Source organism: Taudactylus pleione, unplaced genomic scaffold (assembly GCF_031769625.1).
Source record: "Taudactylus pleione unplaced genomic scaffold, aTauple2 ptg000019l, whole genome shotgun sequence".
NCBI classification, from domain to species: Eukaryota; Metazoa; Chordata; class Amphibia; order Anura; family Myobatrachidae; genus Taudactylus; species Taudactylus pleione.
In genome coordinates this window covers 6,863,318-6,882,685 of record NW_028284421.1, presented here as the reverse complement: position 1 = coordinate 6,882,685, position 19,368 = coordinate 6,863,318, and the positions used below count along the sequence as shown (strand labels likewise).

Here is a 19,368-nt window from a genome sequence, read left to right as displayed (position 1 = left end):
TCTCACACTGGGATTTTCACACCTATACAATAGGAATGGCTTCTAACACCTTTCCACAAGCCTGCTTTGCCCTGGAATACTTTGTGTAACTAAATCATCAACTGAAAAGACAAGTTTGCTTATTAGATACTCCTTATTCAAAATATACCTGTTGTACAGGAGAGAAGCAACTGGACATAGCAATGGCCAAATTAAATTAGTCTGCTCATGAATCCCATTATAACTTCTGGAGTTGAGAAAACAGAAAAAAAAAAAAAAAAACTGCTTGATCTTCTCTCATCATCAAATGCAATTCATGCTCTCTCATCCATGACCCAATGTATTTTTACACCTCCAGCTTTATGCTTTCACTCCGCCCACCACGAGCAGCAGTTCCTATTGATCCAGCACAGGCTTCCATTCTTAAATCCCTTAGCATTTTCAAAAAAACTCAACGGGGCAGTCGTGGGAAGCGAGGACGAAAATCTCTTATCCGCTATAACCACGCAAGTTCCTTGCCTTCAGGTTCACCAGTTTCATATAGGAGACAAATAGAAGTGGTACCTATCAAACGGCCCTGTGCTTGGAAGAACAGATCATTAAACTCCCGCTCTGTGACTGACATCCCCAGAGCCCCCACACTCAATATAAAGAAATCTACAGGCACTCCGGTATGCCCAATCAGGTTTGTCGTTTGTAATGCCAGATCTATAAGAAACAAGACTGCCACAATTGCTGACCTTATTGAATCTGCAGATCTTGCCTGTATTACAGAGACTTGGCTAGATGAAAATGCAGCACCTATCTTGGAAGCTGCAGCTCCAACAAATTATTCTGTAATTCACAACCCAAGACTTAACTGCAGGGGAGGGGGAGTGGCCATCTGCTTTAGAAAACAACTTAAACTTAGGGTTCACCCAATGGAAATGACTCACTCATTTGAGTGCATCGCTGCTCGGAGTTCTACAGAATTAGGATTCAGAGTACTTCTCATTTACCGCCCCCTGGAGATGGAAAGATATTTCTACAAGAATTTGCAGGTATTGTTGCTGGACTAGTTCTGGAGCATCAAAGATTGCTGATCCTTGGGGATTTCAATGCATGGGTTGATTATGAGCTCTCGCACCTTGGCCAAGATCTCCTGTGCACAATGAATGCTCTGGGCCTCACACAAGTCATTCCTTCGGCTACTCATATAAGTGGTCATACTCTTGATCTTGTCTTCCAGATTGGATTAGATGTCTCTGACCTAAATATAAACCCAGTCACGTGGTCAGACCACCACTCAATTCACTTCTCAGTTGCAACCCCTCAAAATAGAACTTTACCCATGGAGTTGACAAGGTATCGTCCAAGGAGGGTCATGACTCCTTAGGCTCTTGCAGCAAACCTGGATCTTTCTGCGGTAATGGGGGCCTGTGAAGATCCTTGTTCCCTGGTCCATTACTATAACAGGGATGTGACAGCTGCAATGGATATTATTGCCCCTGTGCATATACGACCCCTCATACCACACCGTCAAGCCCCTTGGTTTGACAATAGTGTTAGTGAACTCAAGAAAAGGGGGCGTAGACTTGAAAGACGATGGAGGAAGACGAACCTGGTAGAGGATAGGTTAACACTAATCAAACATATAAGAGAATATCATTCAACAATCACCCGTAAGAAAACAGAGTTCCTTTCAAATGAGATCAAGGCAGCAAACAATAGACCAGCTCAGCTTTTCCGTACAGTGGAGATGCTTTGCAAATCAGCATGCCTGCAGCATGATGAAACCCTCTCCCAGTCAAGATGCAATGAGTTTGCAAAATTCTTTGCAGATAAAGTATCCTCCATCCGGGCTGGAATCCCCACAGTGCCATCAAAGGAGTGCCAAACTCCAAGCCTGCCAAGGTTAGCCACCTGTCTCCCTGGAACAGCTTTGACATAATGGATGTAAAAGACATTGCTAAAATTATCAGAATGTTGCGACCTACCACCTGTGTTCTGGACCCTGCCTCAACCAAGCTTCTGATAGGGTGTATAGACATTATTGGCCCTGTAATTGCAAAAATAGTTCAATGCTCTTTGCAAACAGCCATTTTTCCAGAACCACTAAAGGAAGCAATTGTTAGACCACTTCTTAAAAAATCTAATTTAGACCCTGACTGCATGACTAACTATAGACCAGTATCAAACCTTCCTTTTCTAGGAAAAGTCATTGAGAAAGTGGTGGCAATGCAACTGGAAACCCACCTGTCTACCCATGATATTTATGATCCATTCCAGTCAGGATTCAGGAGAAGACATATCACTGAAACAGCCCTGGTATGTGTGCTTAATGTTCTTCTGATGGCAAGAGACAGTGATTGTTCGATCTTAATCCTTCTGGATCTCTCAGCAGCATTTGATACTGTGGACCATGGGATTCTTATTGAGCGCCTGAAAAATTTCTGTGGTCTGGATGGCACAGTCCTTAAATGGTTCAAATCATTTCTCACTGGCAGGTCACAGAGTTTCTTCTGGAGTAAACTCTTCATCACCAGTGCCACTTCCATGCGGTGTCCCACAGGGTTCTATACTATCCCCCATGCTTTTTGCAGTATACATGCTACCATTGGGTGAAATAATCAGACGTCATGGCCTGGTCTACCACTGCTATGCAGATGATACACAACTGTACCTGTCCTTTGCTCCAGGTACAAAGGACCCAATAACAACCCTAAATGGCTGCCTAGCTGAGCTTCAGGAGTGGATGAGTGCCAGTTGGCTGCGACTGAACCCTGATAAAACAGAGGTCCTTATGATAGGTCACAGGACAGGGCTACAGCATAGCCAACCAACAGGACTTACGCTTGGGGGTACAGAATTACAAAACACTAAACAAGTGCGGAATCTTGGTGTTGTCCTGGATAGTGGCTTGACACTTAAACATCAGGTATCAGCCACAATCAAATCCTCATTCTTTCATCTGGGGAACATAGCCAGAATCAAGCACTTAATTCCCTCAGAAGATCTGCCTAAAGTCATACATGCATTTATATCATCACGCCTAGACTACTGCAACGCCCTCTACCTTGGTCTCCAAGCAAAAGAATTACACCGCTTGCAGATGGTACAAAACGCAACTGCCAGGCTATTAACCAACCAGCCCCGTTCCAGCCACATAACACCCATTCTCTACTCCCTTCACTGGCTGCCTGTCAGATGGCGAATTGCTTTCAAGATTGGATTAATAACTTACAAAGCCCTTCATGACCATTGCCCAGGGTACCTGAAACAGCTTCTGATTCCTTACTGTCCCACTCGATTACTGCGATCCATTGACGAAGGACTATTAACAGTACCTAGAATCTCACGGAATTCGTCTGGGGGTCGAGCTTTCAGTTTTGTGGCTCCAACCTTTTGGAACTCACTTCCCCGCACAGTTCGATAGGCCTCCATTCTAGAATCCTTCAAAAATAGACTCAAGACTCACCTATTCACCCAAGCATTTCACTAATGTCCCTTGTTTAAGCTTATTTTGTACTGTAAATGTAAAGCACTTTGAGTCCTTTAGGAGAAAAGCGCTATATAAATAAAATTATTATAATTATTATATTTATTATTACAAGACCAGTCTGAGCTTGCCAATTGCTTGGTTAGTGCACGAAGTGTTCAACTGCTGTACTTAATATTTTTTTTACTCCTGTTCCCAAAGGCATCTCAAAATGAAACTTATACCAGAGAGAGATTGTATTTAAGTGTATAGCATACTTTATGTGCAAAAAAATTAAACATAACACTTTTTTACATATTAAAGGTCAGAGGTTACATCATGAGACCTTGAAATGTGAAAGTCAATATTTAACTATAAAACTAATTTTTATGAAAACTATGGTTCCTTAGCTTCAAAACAAGACCAACATGAAAGTTCTACCACAATTAGAAGCAATGTTATGATTCGTTTTAGTTGACCTTGCAAGCATAAATTTTAAATTTTTTGTCATGTTTGCCATCCTGTAGCATGAACACCGTGTATCACTGAGGGCTACAATTTTACATATGAAAGTTACTTTATGCTGTCTATCACCCTACCTAATTTCATGAAAATCTGGGACTCAGATTGGAAGCTGTGATGAATTGGCATGGAATGAATGATTCCTGTATATTCTCTCGACCTATATGTGCAGTCATATTTTGACCATGCTGCCACTACACCATCCTACTGCTCGGCCTGCACTTCGAATGGCCATGTTTCATCTAATACTACAACTTGCATCAATTTGACACTGATGCTAGAGTCATACTCTATGTATGACCGGCATTAGGCTATGGAAGAGCGCAATAGTAAGCCACCCTGAGACTGGCATGGGACATTAGATGTGATTCATTGGATTTGTGGAAATGTATCCTCCAGTTGGAGAAGCAAGTCTTTATTATCATACTGAATCTAAAGGGGGGTATCCACTAGACGATAAAGTTGAACGATAACGATAAAATCGTTCGATAATCGTTTGAACATCGTTTGAAAATTTGGTCTTTTAGATATCTTTTAGACATCTATCATCGTGCAAACATGCTGGTCAACCTGACGATATCGTCAGGCTCATCATGTTTCCAGATGATGGATGACCCTGCACTGAACGTCTGCTCGTTCAGTGCAGGCACATCACACGACTGACAAACGACTGCACGATTACAATGTCGTAATCGTGCAGTCGTTTTCAGATCTTGTAGTGGATGCCCCCCATTAGTATGTATTTGATAACTTATCTGTTAAATATAAATATTAAACATTTTATCTACTGTTTGATGTACAAAGTTCAGTCTATTTTTTACTGTAACACAGGAAGGGATGGGCTGTGATTAGAGAGATTACAGGCCATTGCAAATGTCTTACATCAGAGAGTATTACTTTGACTCTTGTGGTAACTGTTAATATGCATCCAATTTATATAGCTCTCGGCCATGACTGCTTATTTTAAACTACATAATACACAAGTAATGTATCAAGCATTTATCAACCTTTTTTCTGGCATGAATCATATACTATGTTATTACTGGACTGAATAATATGCATGAAATAGGGGAGTTCTAATACTTGACTAAGGACTCTGTTGAAGGAGTCATAACCCTTTTAGCGGACAGTTTAGCAAACAGCTGTTTGTGACTGCGCCACTTACATGATCTATAAATGGCAGTAGTGGTATGTTACTGGGTCAATACTGGCTATGGGGACCCAGCAAAAGCCTTTTCCCAAAGAACCATAGGGAATTTCCCCTTATAGTCAATGCACCAGGCTGAGAAAACTTGTAGGGGAACTACAGGTACCAGCATGCACTGTAGGGGCTGCAGGCTTCTCTACCCCACGCTCTTCCAGCTAGGAGGGGTATCAGCCACTTACTTTAAAAGTCGAAGCCCTCATCCCCGTTGGACTTGGGTCTTCATGGGCTCTCTGTCCAAGTGAATCCCGCGGGTGTGAGTCCGGGGAGCTGCTGCGGCCCCATCACCATCCTGCAGCCGGCAAACTACTCCAGTCCTGAAGCCTCTGCGTTGCTGCAGGACTGCGGTCCTCAGCCAGTCAGGCCGGGTGGGCTCCATCCACTCTGATGGGCAGTCACAGCGCGGTGGCATGGCCCGTGAGACTGTCCGTCCGTCTGTCCCCCTACATGGTTAGACTGAGACTGCTTTGGCGACTTCTCCTTCACACACGCTGCCTTGCAGGAGGGAGGAGGCGGAGCTCCACTGATTGAATGTGGCGGGTACACTCTCCTCCTCCTGTGACAGGCATGCCTCGCCTACTCCTGTAACCATCTCCGGAGGAGCACTTTTTAAAAAAATTTTTTTTATACCAATTAGCTTTACTTGTACTGTACCTGGCTCTTGTAAAACCTAGTCGCCAGGTCTAAAATCTTGGTTGCCATGGCGACCGGGATTTGTCAAGCCCTGCATTAGTATGACTGTGATACTTAACTAAATATGCCTCCTGTAAATAAGATTGTTATTAAATGGAGCCCTAAATAACTGTTTAATAACTATCCTAATCACCGGTGACATATATATAGTTTAGTATCACTGTGATAATGAATATGCCACCGGTATGTAACAAAACTAGTGTCTCCGGCGAGGTCCTGCGGTGTCTCCCTTCAGCGGCATCCTCTGCTGTGTCACCCACAAATAGCTTTTGAGTTATGTGCATGTGTGACAACCATCTGTGCATTACACTTTTACCTAGTGGGGGCTCCGCAAAGCCTTGAAGACATTACTGAAGCTGGAAAGGCTTTTTCTGGGTCCCCATTGCTGACAATGGGGACCATTCCATCATCACTGTTTATAGATGGCAAAAACGGTGCAGTTTTTAACAGCGTTAAGCTAAGCTTACCACTGTTTGTTTAATACTGAACGAGGGTCATAGGGCCTGATTCGGTAAGGATTGCTCTTGCGTTTGCATGTACAAATTTGCCTGGAACATAGCAGTGAAAATATGCTAATGCTTTCCAAAGCTCAGCCGGCATAGAGACGCCCACTACTGCTTTCTCACATCCTTCCAATGTAGCTCTTCTGTGTAAACATTGGTACCATCGACGCACATTGCGCAGGTACACAGCATTTACACTCTGACCAGCCGCAGATACTGCATGCTCCTTGCACGCATTGGGTTCTCAAGCTGCACATGCAATCGCTGTGGCTTATTTATGCATTCCCAAGTAACTGCTTTCAAACGGACAGGGACACCTGTATATTTCCGACCACTCCCAAAATCTCACAGCCTGTCATTCACTCTGCGATGGATTCCTCTGTACGTACGCAGTAGCAGCGCACGCGCAGTGCGGCTTATACTCATGCTCAATAGCTAACAATCGCTCGATCTGTGTACGTAGTTGCATTAGCGATCGCTGCTGATTCAGGCCCATAATTCCTTTATGGGGGGTGATTCAAATGTTTTTTTGGGCGTGATAATTTGAGTGCCCAGTTTGCTATTCAATTGTTCTGGGCGCTCATTAATTATCGCCCTCTTCGCCGACTATCTGATGAGGTTTAGCCTTGTAAAACGGCTAAACCCGTCTAAATTTCTGGTTAGGGCGCGCTATCTGCGGTTAGCGCGCCCTAACCAGGGTGTTTCAGACACATTTATGCTCGCACCCTCCTGAGTGCATGCAGAAGCGCTGGCGGCTATCGCACCCTGAGAGCAACAATTGAATTGCTCTGTTGGGCGTCTTAAAAAAACAAAAAGCAGCCGGCAGAACATTTGAATCGCCCCTAGTGAGTGCTAAAGGGTATTCTTAAATGGAGCCCTATGTGTCGCTCCTTTATAGCAGATTGCATGTTAGGAGGGAAGAGCTTCACTAACTGAATGAGCAGACTGAGTTACAGCTTCCCAAATGTGCTCTACAATGTTGCACAGTGAAGATTGGTTAACTTAGACAATAACACTAGTGATAGCAAATCATTCTCATCCTTTCAACCAGTACTTAATCCCATCGGTTAGAGATGAGCAAAACAGTTTTCACATTTTTCTCAGTATTTTGAGTAAAGTGTCCTACCCCGCTGCAGATGAGAATTGATTGTTGGTGTCCCAGGTCTATTTAAAGACTATAAATTCTGCCGACTGTACAACGTGATATGACCTTTTTCAGAACTACAAAGCAATAGTAACATGAAGATTTGTAGCTGGAACTTAGTACCTCAAATTGGCCTATTCTGCCTTGAAACTAGATTTAGGGAAATTTTTTTTTATCATAGTTACATAATAGGAACTGAAAGGCAGGACATGTATTAATCTTTTGTTACATCTTGGTGCTGCGCTGATAGGTTCACACATTCTTTTTCTAGTGGCATAAATAGTGCGGCTGGATAACTTCACACAATCAGTTAGCAGTTACTGTCCATTATATTTTGTACCCATCATGATCTACATCTGAATTCCAGTGCTCAGGACACTATAACACTGCATGTTTTATAGGTCTCCTCACAGAATCACAAGTGAATTATTAAGAACCGCTAGTAGATCTATTAAAATGTCAGTCAGTAATAAATACACCTGTGTTCCAGCACGGAGATAAGGAAAACTGGCATGGTTAGTGTGACCCAAGGGGGTCTATTCATGAAGCAGAGAAGAGCCCTGTTTAAATGAAATCAGGGCTCTTCTCTGCTTCGTGCTATTCATGGAGCTAGTTTACCGTGGAGAAGTGTATTACTTCTCCAGCGGCACCCCCGCTCCATTCCTGCATCGCATCACCATTCTATTGTATGGTGAGTGCGATTCATGAAGGAACGGAAAGCTGAGCTTTCCATTCCCCTCCTGCAGTACAGATTCGCCATCTGAGGATGGCGTTCTCTATACCGCGCAAGCTGAACAGAGCAGGGAAGTTGCTTACTTCCCTGTTGCTCCACCCCCTTTTCCCAGCGTCCATTGCAGCAAGTCTGACGTGACCTGCTGCTCTCAGATGCTGGGGCATGCGCAGTGAGGAGCAGGCATATCAGGCTCTCTATATGTCTGTCTTACTGCGTACAGGGATCACGGGGGGGCCGGACAGTGCCCGAAGACGCTGGACAGGTAAGTACATGAATGGCTACTAAACTTCACTATATATCGCATCGAGGTGATGTGATATATAGCGATATCTTTTAGTAGCCACTTCATGTTGTACATCAATAGAACCCAAGGACTTGGGAAACACTGATCTCTTCAAATTTTGTTCTGATTGGTGATTGTTTTGAGCATGTAAGCGCTATGATATGTGTAGAGTTGATTATAAAATATATTAGACTGTCTGAATTGCTGCCTTTATATTTGCCCTTTGATCACGCATTAAATGTTCTGATTAACACAACTGGAGTTTGATTTGTTGCATTTTTTTTTTTTATATATATATATTATAAATCTGGCAATTCTCAGTGATATTCTTATGTAAATTATTCAGCAGACAGTGGACTGTTTTCAGACACCTGCATGATTGTTCTTTTTTCTTCAGGGTCCATAGGGCTCCCCTGGGAGACAGTGGGGGTGTAGGTGGGACTTGGTGGGCCGGGCACCAACAGCAAAGCTTTTCAATCCCCCTATACCCGGCCCATAGCCTGGGGGTACTTCAGTTTCGTTGGTGTTCGGCAAGGAGCTGGACCACCATTATAACAGGGGGCTACCTTATGCAGCCCAAACTTTTTCATTTTAATTTATTTAATTTTTATTTCTACCAGAAGGGTGAGCAGCACCAGACTGTCCTCCGGACATATGTGCTGCCACCCCATCACCCATGACATGCTGTCATTTTTAACGCTGCTGCATACTACATCATGCCATATATATCGCTGTTTCATGTGATATTGGGTCATATGTAGCATGTTTGCACACTACATTGTACCATATTTCACATACTGTAAGGTGTTTACTGCATTGTATCATTATGGTGAGCAGAGGAAAGAATAATAAACAGCCTCAGGATCCTGCCCCTATTCTGTTGTGCTCAGCGGGTTTGGCCCTAGGGGACTTTATTCAGGATGCGTTTCGCACTCATTGCTACACAGCCCGTGGTCCCTCAGCCACGTCCCCTGACCCCGGTGTCTCTCCCTCAGGACCCTCCCTGGGCTACCTTTTCACAAATGCTGGCAAAAATTTTGTAACAGAGCAGTCACTGTAGTGGCTCACCCTGTGGGATGGCCACAGCAGGTAATCCTTTGACTCCCCCATCATACAGTGATGCTGTGTACCTCAGTACATAGTTTGGCTACTGCTTCTACAGATTTGCAACAACTGTTACACAAAGTAAAGCCTTTACCTACAAAACCCTCTAATCGGGCTCTGTTTTCCTCCCAGTCCACTCAGTTATCTTATTCTGACATATCATCTGGGGAGGCGGAAGATGCAGACCTCTCTCACTCTGACTCCGTCTCCGGAGAAGAGGAGCTAGATATATCTGCTCTTGTTAGAGATGTAAAATCCATTTTACAAATTGAAGAGGATGAACCCGCTCCTAAGAAAAAGAATGCACTTTTTAAACGACAAAAGGTAGTTTTACTAGAGTTCCCTCAATCAGACCAGCTATCTGATCACATGAGTGAAGCATGGATCATGCCCTGGTAAAAGGTTTCAAATTCCAAAACTATTCCGTTCCTTTTACCCTATTCCAGCTATTGATTGCACTAAATGGAAACTTCCCCCAGCGGTGGATTCTCATGTTACTCGTTTGGTTAAAAATGCCAAGTTACCCATTCACACTGCTACTTCCTTGAAGGAGACTACAGATAGTCTTATAGAAGCTTGTCATAAATCTGTTTACTCTTACAGGAGCTATTACTTGTCTTGCTAGGGCGACGGCCTTGGTGGAGAAAGCCAATGAGAGTTTGTCAGAAGCCCTAGAAGAAACACTTCCCCCTGATGCTTCACGGGAACAACTCTCCTATGTATCTCAGATTAGGGATGCAGCCTCCTATTTAGGTGAGGCAGCTATGGATAAGGCTTTCCTGGCCTCCAGGATATCTGCCACTTCAGTAGTGGCCTGTCGCATCATTTGACCCCGTTCCTGGTAAGCTGATTCAGATTCAAAACGGGCTCTGGGGTTTCTTCTATATTCGGGGGACATCCTATTTGGTCAAGAGCTTGATAAAATTGTGACTACCTTGGCGGCTAACAAGATGGCGTTCCTGCCGTCTGCATATAATACAAAGCCCCAGACATCATCCTTTTGCCCTCAAGGAAAAGCCAAAAGTCAGTATTTCCATGGCACCAGATGTCAGCCAAGGCCTCCAAGCCTAGGCACAAACAGGCCTGGGCTACTAGACGTCCACCAGCCAAGTCTACGGACAAGCCTGCATCCTGACAGGGCGGGCCTCTCCCTGGGGGCCAACTCCTTCAATTCGCCCAGGTTTGGCATCAGGCCACATCAGATGCCTGGGTAAGAGAAGTGGTATCCCACGGATATGCCCTCTCCTACCTGAGGCAACCCCCCCCCTCCAAACAGCTCTTTTGCACAGGACCTCCATCGGACTCAACCAAGGCCCTGCTGCTCCACAAAGCCATTCAGTCCTTACTGAATTCAGGAGTAATAATTTGGGTCCCCTCCTCACAACGGGGCAAGGGCAATTATTCTACCCTTTTCTTAGTTCAGAAGCCCAAAGGGTCTCATCAGCCTATCCTCAATCTCAGATCTCTGAACAAGTTGATCAGGGTGCCCAATTTTCGTATGGAAACTCTCCGTTCTATTATCCTAGATATGGAGCTGGGAGATTTTATGGTTTCCCTGGACTTTCATTCCGCTTACCTACATGTGCCTATAGCGCCTTCTCATCAACAATATCTCTGGTTTGCTATACTACAGCAACATTACCAATTTCAGGCTGTACTGTTTGGCTTCTCAACGGACCCTCAGGTTTTTACCAAGATCATGGTAGTCATGGCGGCCTCACTTCGTCGTCAAGGGATCAGACTGTTCCCATACTTGGACGATCTTTTGCGGTTGGCAAGCTCCCCAGAAATTCTTCAATGCCATCTGCAGGTAACCATTACCTTTCTACACATACACGGTTGGCTGATCAACTGGAAAAAGTCTTTCCTGACACCTCTCAAAGGATGGTACATTTGGGAGCCCTCCTGGACTCTCCAGTTAAGAGAATCTTCCTGACGAAAGATGAGATTTCAGTGATACAGTACAGACTAGGCAGACTGCTTCCCAGTCACAGAGTGTCGATTCACTCTGCAATGCAGGACTTTGGAACAATGGTATCCACCTTCGACATGGTGGAGTTTGCCCAGTTTCACTCCAGGCCCCTGCAACACCTGATCCTCTACAGGTGGAAAGGACTACCTCATCTGCTCAGATCCCAGATGATGAGCCTCCCCCCAGAGGTTTGCCTGTCCCTAGCCTGGTGGCTACAGACTCCCCATTTGAACCAGGGTCATCCCTTTTGGATCCCGGATTGGGCTCCTCACCACGGATGCAAGCCTCCGAGGGTGGGGCGCAGTAACTGGCTAACACTCCTTCCAGGGCCGATGGTCCCCAATCGAGGCAATGTTGCCAATCAACATCCTGTAACTTCGAGTCATATACAGAACATTCACTTTCGCTCATAACATTCTGAAAAATAGGCCAGTACAAGTACAATCCGACAACGCCATGGCTGTGGCCTACCTCAGTCATCAAGGGGGCACTCAAAGTCAATAATCAATGACTGAGGTGTCCCGCATTCTCACATGGGCCGAACGCAATCTCCCAGCTATCTCCGCAGTGTTCATACTGGGGATTCTCAATTGGGAAGCGGATTTCCTCAGCCGTCATGACGTGGATACAGGAGAATGGTCTCTACACCCAGAAGTCTTTCAGCTTCTGGTGGACAAATGGGGTCTTCCAGAAGTGGATCTCATGGCCTCAAGACACAACAACAAACTTCCAGTTTATGAAGCAAGAACAAAGGACCCTGACGCGGCCTTCATAGATGCCTTGTCGGTGACATGGACTTTCCAGTTGGCACATCTCTTTCCTCCAATATCCCTATGTCCTCGATTGCTTCGGAAATTCGGACAGGATGGAGGCTCAGTCCTGTTGATGGCTCCGGCTTGGCCCAGACGTCATTGGTACTCAAATCTTCTAAGACTCTCCATAGACCTTTCTCTTCAACTTCCTCTACGAGTAGACTTGTTGTCTAAGGGTCCATGTCTACATCCAGACCTAGCCAGTCTGTCTTTATCGCATTGGCTCTTGAGACTTCCCTCGTAATGGCTAAGGGATTTTCTAGCTCTGTGGTCCAGACCATGCTTAGAGCATGTAAACCGGCCTCATCTAGGATTTACCACAGAATTTGGCATTCATATTTCCAATGGTGTGCTACTCGAAACTATGACCCTCAGGTCTTTAGAGTTTCTCAAATTTTTGCCTTTCTTCGGGCTGGACTGGATCTAGTCGTTTGCCTAGCATCTCTCAAAGTATCTGGTTTCAATACAAAATTGCCTCTATGTCGAATGTCCACATGCAAGGTGTTCTACGGATACATCCTGCCTTTGTCCCTCCTGTGGCTCCTTGGGATTTGTCAGTGGTGCTCAAGGCACTTCAGGCACCTCTATTTGAACCTCTGGAATCGGTTGACATCAAATAGCTCACTGTGAAGACTCTGTTTTTCTTTTGGCTATAGCGTCTGCACGTAGGGTATCAGATTTAGGGGCGCTTTCATGCCACACCCTTTTTTATATTTCATCTGGATAGGACTGTTCTTTGAACTCGCCCAGGCTTCCTTCCTAAGGTGGTTTCTCACTTCCACCTGAATACAGAAATTGTGGTTCTGGCTTTTTATGCACCAGACCTCTCGGCAGGTGAGGCCTCTTTGGATGTGGTCTGTGCTCTAAAGATCTACGTGTACCGTACTACTTCCATCTCGAAATCTGACTCCCTCTTTGTCCAACATGGATTCCACAAGAAGGGATAGCCAGCTAACAGACTCTGGCCAGATGGATTCACATGACTATCTCACAGGCTTACACGCAGATGGGCCTTCCTGTGCTCATTCTATTCACTCTTTGGGGCCCCATGGGCAGGCCGGATTGGCGCCTCAGTTGAACAGCTATGCAAGGCGGCTACCTGGTCTTCTGTCCACACCTCTTAGGTTTTATGCCCTTGAAATCATTTGCCTCCCAGGATGCTTCCTTCAGGCGTAGGGTTCTCCTATCAGCGCAGGAGTGTCCCCGCCCTTGAACAACTGCTTTGGGACATCCTCTGTGGAGCTCTATGGACCCTGAAGAACAAAATGAGTGTTATGGTAAAACTTACCTCTTGTTAACTCTCTTTGAAGTCCATAGGGTCCACAGGGCACTCGCCCTGACGCACCTGGCTTCTATGGGTTTCTTCCATTGGTCACTTGTTTCCTTCTATGCGTGAGAGTGTGATTCTTCAGTGTACCAGTCGTCCTTCTCTCCTGTCCTGCTCCTGCCTTGGGCTTGTTTACAAAACTGAAGTGCCATCAGGCTTTGGGTGGGGTATAGGGGGAAGGACTGGAGCAACCTGGGATTGAAAAGCTTTGCTCTTGATGTCTGGTCCTCCAGGTCCCACCTACACCCCAGTGTCTCCCTGTGGACCCTATGGACTTTGAAGAAAGAGCGTTATCAAAGGTAAGTTTTACCATAACTCTCATTTTTTTTTTCATTTAATAAAACTCTATTGGAAAAAAAAGCAGTACAAATCATTCCAAAAATAATGAGAAACTTTTATCAGGTATAAAGAAAAACTAGGTGGAATAGGGAACGGAAATTAATACCAGAAATGGGAGACGAAAGAGAAGAGCAGAAACACTTGAAACCTCGTTGCATTCATTCTAGCTATTAAGAAAGGGTGGGAGGCGAGTCAGGCCTTATCCAATATTTGGGCTAAGGCCGCTCTCGTGGCTATAAGAATATGGCCAATAACGTATTTGCTATAAGATTGTACAGACGGAGGAAAAATTATGTAATAAAGCTATTTCAGGTTGGTGAGGGAGAGACTCTGCCATAACCCGCGAAATGAAATCGAAAATTGCAAGCTACAAAGGTTGGATTACTGGGCAGCTCCAAAATATATGCAACAAGGGACCTACCATCCCACAGTTACTCCAACACATCTTGGAAGAAGTGGATTTTATCTAATCTGTCTGGGGTGAGATATGTTCTTTGAACAATCTTGAACAGCATTTCAGAGTGATTGATACATTTAGACATTTTAAATATATCTTTTAACAGCAGTTCCCAAAAATCACCAGACAATTACATTTGCAGTTCTTCTTCCCTTTTGGTTTGAATGGCTAGTTTGTTTTCCTGTTATACAGCACAGAGTTGTTTCCGCGCTCAATAGAAAATTTAGACCTCATGTATGGTGGAGAACAGTATTAGAAGAAACCCAATAGCGGATACAAAAATATTTGTAAAAGTCGTTAGTAGGGGTAGAGTATTGTTCCTGGACCTGTAAAAGGGATTTAAGATGGTCGTGCCTCGTCAGGATACACCACTAAGTTAAATCTAGGTCTGGGATCAATTTAGATACTGCTCTTGTAGATATGTTGACTGAAGGAAGTGAGACGTCCCCAAGAAGCTTGATCAATTTCTCCCATGCTTAAAAAGAGTCGGATATGCTAAGTAATCTAGATGCCCAAGGGGCTCTATGAGCTGGGCTAGACTATAGAAGATCTTGCAAAGGGAAGGGTTTGCAAATAGAGCAGTCAATGTTCACCCAGGGTTTAGGAGAGGAGAAAATGGGATTTTGGTACTTACTGGTAAATCCTTTTCTCTGATTCCTCAGGGGACACTGGAGGTGCTTACGCTGGGTATAGAGGCGTGGTTAGCTGGAGCTGGCACTAATTAATTCAAAAGTGTGAAGCTCCTCCCCCTCTATTCCCCTCCAGCCCTCAGTTTAGAAAATGAAGGCCGAGAGGAGATGGAGAGCAATAGGAGTGAAAAGGAGAAATATCACACAACAAAGCCATACAACATACGGAACTAACAGGCAGGCGAAGAGCGTTGAGGTGGGCGTCCAGTGTCCCCTGTGGAATCAGAGAAAAGGATTTACCGGTAAGTACCAAAATCCCATTTTCTCTTTCATCCACTAGGGGACACTGGAGGTGCTTACGCTGGGGACGTCCCAAAGTTTTCCCCACGGGCGGGGGCGCTCTGAGGGACCTGCAGATCAAGGCGGCCAAAACTTGTGAACCAATGACCAAGTGGCCGCATGGCACCATTGTAAAGTGGAGGCACCCGCACCCACAGAATGTGTTGACCGACGATCATTACTGACATAACTTGACTGCGGAGAGCTCGAACCACATCCAGGGTAGAAGACACACCCGAGTCCTCCACCAAAGAGGCACCACAAAAGGTTGGTTTATGTGGGAAGCCGACCCCACCTCATGGAGGAAAACGACTACCGTCCTGAGTACCGCCCTATCAGCATGAAACACAAGGTAAGGACGCTTATGGAACAGAGCCCTCCCATTCCGAAACTCTGCATGCCAAAGCCAAGAGAAGCCCCAAGGAGCCATAGGTGGTACAAAAGGTGGCTGCCCCCGCAACACCTCCTGAAGAAACGGCTGCATCTCAGGAATGAGGAGCAACTTACAGTGAAAGAAATGAGAAGAGCAGAAACCTGCACTTTAGAGGATCCCAATCGCAGGCCAGAAACTGATCTGGCCTAGAGAAAAAAACAAACAACGGAACAACCGCAAAGTTCTAGACGGAAAGCCCCGACTGGTACCCATGTCACATAAGAGCGCCAGGTGCGATGATAATGCGCAGCCGAAACCGGTCTCCTAGTGCCAAACATGGTGGGAAAGAAAAAACTGAGTCTGGGATGCTTTTGCATCCTAAGATATCAGTTCAAGAGCCACCCCGTAAAATGCAGTTTTGCTAAATTGGGGTGAACGAAAGGACCCTGTTGCAGAAGGTCCGGGAAAGAGGAAGGGGCCACGGGACTTCTGCCAGGAGGAACTGAAGGTCCGAGAACCAACTAGTCCGAGGCCAGTTCGGAGCCACGAGAAGACTGAGGTCGACTTGTGTTTTATCCTATCTTGTAAACGAGGAATTAGTGGAATCGGAGTAAACCGGTAATCCAAGTTATAGGACTGGTAGAGTGTCGACTGCCCTTGCCTGCGGATCCCGAGTACTTGACATGTGTGCTGGAAGCTGATTATTCAATCTGGACACCATGGGGGTCCACCTGAGGATGACCCAATCGACTCCCGAGTGCGTGGGACACGTCTGGGTAAAGCCTCCATTCCCCAGGGATGGATGTCCTGGCGACTTAGTTAATCTGTTTTCCAGTTGTCCACTCTCGGGATGGATACTGCCGACAGGAATAACGACAGACTGTCGTCCTACCAGAGAATCTGTGTTACTTCTCGCATGGCCATGAGACCTCGAGTTCCACCCTCGAGGTTGACGTTAGCGACTGCCTTCGCGTTGTCTGAGTAAAATCTCCCCGAAAGAGACCTTAGCAACTTTGCTGCTTGCAGCAGAGCATAGTAAATTACTAGTTCCAACTCACTTTTGGGCCACCCTGTTTCCAGAGGGGACCCACGAACCTTAAAGTGATAGCCAAGAACCACTGCTCCCCAGCCTCGTAGGCTGGCGTCTGTAGTCACTTGTCGAAATTTCTGCCCGCCAAGAGATTGTTGGATTGTGTCCACCAGAGTAGACCAGTAGCCGGAACAAAACTGATCCGTTGATGTAGATGCAGGCGAGTCCCTGACCTCTGTGATAGCAGGTCTAGCTGGAACACCCAGGAGTAGAATCGTCCGAATTGAAGTGCTCCGAAAGCAGCTACCATCTTCCTCAAGAAACGTAAACCAAGAAGCATGGACACCCTCTTTGGTCTGAGGACTAACAACTGGATATCCCGGCTTAGTCTTCCGGAATGAAAATCCTCTGAAATACCGTATCCAGGATCACCCCCAAAAACTGGAGTCTCTGGGATGGACTGAGGCTGGATTTCTAGAAATTGATTGTCCAACCATGTTGGAGAAGAGTCTGTATGTCAGGTAGGCGTGGTCCAAGAAAAGAGATTCCTATGGAGCCTTGAATAACAGGCTCTTAGGGTTATCCTCGGTTCCCCGCATTTTCACCTAACGGTAACGGCCAAAATCGTTAGTGATTTTTCAAAATTGCAAAACGCAGGAAGGCCTGGTGCGGTTCCCCATATGGGAACATGGAGATAGGCATCTTCTATATCCAGGGAAATGAGGAACTCCGCTGGTTCCAACTTGCAAGACAGACTGAAGTGACTCCATTTTGAAATGATACATCCTCAGATACTGGATTAAAGACTTCAGGTTTAAGATGGGTCTGACTGAACCATCCGGCTTGGGCATCACCCAAAGATCTGAGTAAAGCCCCATACCACGTTGATGCGCTGGAACCGGAACAAGCACAGCAGATTGTTACAGAGACTGCGACCAAGCCTGTTGAAAAGACCTTAAGCGAGTTCTGTACCTGTCGTGCAACCTTTTGTGGACGACCGCTACCTCTGCCGCCCCATGTCTACTTGGGAGCACCTCGGGCCCTACCCTGAAAGGGCTGTGGGTGCATGAAAAGACTGAAAGGAGGAACCAGAGTAAGGTCTCCTGGATCCAAAGCATATCACCAGTGAACTGTAAATATTCAACAGCCCTTCTGGATTCTGCGGCCGCCTGCCAAGAGCGCAACCAGAAAGCTCTGCGGCCAGAAATGGCCGAAGCGGATATGCGAGTACTGATCTGACTGCATAGATTATGAATGTGTTCCGCTAATAGATGCAACTCTGCTCTGGATGTACCGGAGTCCAAGCTTGTATTCAAGTGGTCCGCCCAGCCAACTACCGCTTTGTTAATCCAGGCGCTAATAAGTTCTAAGTTGAACCCCCCCTGTAGTATAAATAGATCGGTCCAACTACGATAAAAAGGGGGTCCCCATGGTAGATCTAGGATCTGTCGGACAGTCAGAATTAAAGGCTCCCCCACCGTAGAGTATTAAGTAACGTAGCACCCGGCATTGAAACCATTGTTTTCTTAGAAAGACGAGAACAGACGCATCCACCGGGGAATATGTCACCCACCTTTCCATCATGGATAATGGAAAAGGATAACTGGGGGGGAACGACGTGGAATCTGTATCAAACAGATTAAAAATCTCTGAGTAGCAGGAACAGATTTTAAATTCTGATTCACGGATCCTCATGAGCGTGGAATTCCCCGTCTGACTTCTCTGAATGTAGGACAGTCATCAGAGGGCGCTTTTGAGTAGTTTTTTTGTTGTAATACAAAATGGAGGGTACAGTAGCCGCAGTACCTATAACCTCTGGTATTGATAGGTAACGCACTATGAGGGCGGCAGGGGGCTTGTCTCAGACTTTTCCAGAGGGAATAGCATTAGACCCCTTCACCTGGAAGAGACGTGAGTGAGGGTGGAAGAGGAGGCTTCTGCCCACACTTTCCAGGAAAATAAGAAAGTTAGCCCCTTGCGGGCTCGCATCGCTCGACACAAAGATATATTCCCCTCTCACTTGGATGGTAGGGAATGACGTTGGACACTGGTAGATGACGTCATCGTGCATCTATGGAAAGGGATCTCTCTCTTCCCCTTCCCAGAGGCACGGAGGAAGTGACCTCACATGCGTGTGACGCACTCTGTGTAATCTTTTTTTTTTTTTTTATATATAGGTGCACCTGTCCTGGCAGTACTGCAATACCAGGTCAATGCGTGGAGTGGACAGAGCAAGCTCTTCTTCCATCTCCCTGTTCTAAAAATCCATTTAATCTATGGCCCCCAGATAGGGGGCGGATCAGATATTAAACTGATAAGAACAGATACTACACTTGATCTTAGCCAAAAAAAGGCAGAGAAGCGATTCAGCACTGAGCTTCCCTTCCGCTCCCAGAGAGGTTGAGACCTACTCATTTCTGCTATCACATCAGCGGCCCATGTAGGAGTGAGTGAAGCAGAATTAGCCA

The 19,368-nt window shown here is 45.7% G+C and overlaps 1 protein-coding gene and 1 non-coding gene across 2 annotated transcripts in view; one reads left to right on the top strand and one right to left on the bottom strand.

The window, feature by feature from the left end:
* ADAM10 (ADAM metallopeptidase domain 10) overlaps positions 1–19,368 on the top strand; it is a 215,638-nt gene that overhangs the window by 42,325 nt on the left and 153,945 nt on the right. The gene's annotated exons all lie outside the window — the stretch shown is intronic.
* Positions 19,073–19,266, bottom strand: LOC148540305 (U2 spliceosomal RNA). Its single transcript, XR_015869852.1, has one exon. It is a non-coding gene; the product is annotated as a U2 spliceosomal RNA (small nuclear RNA).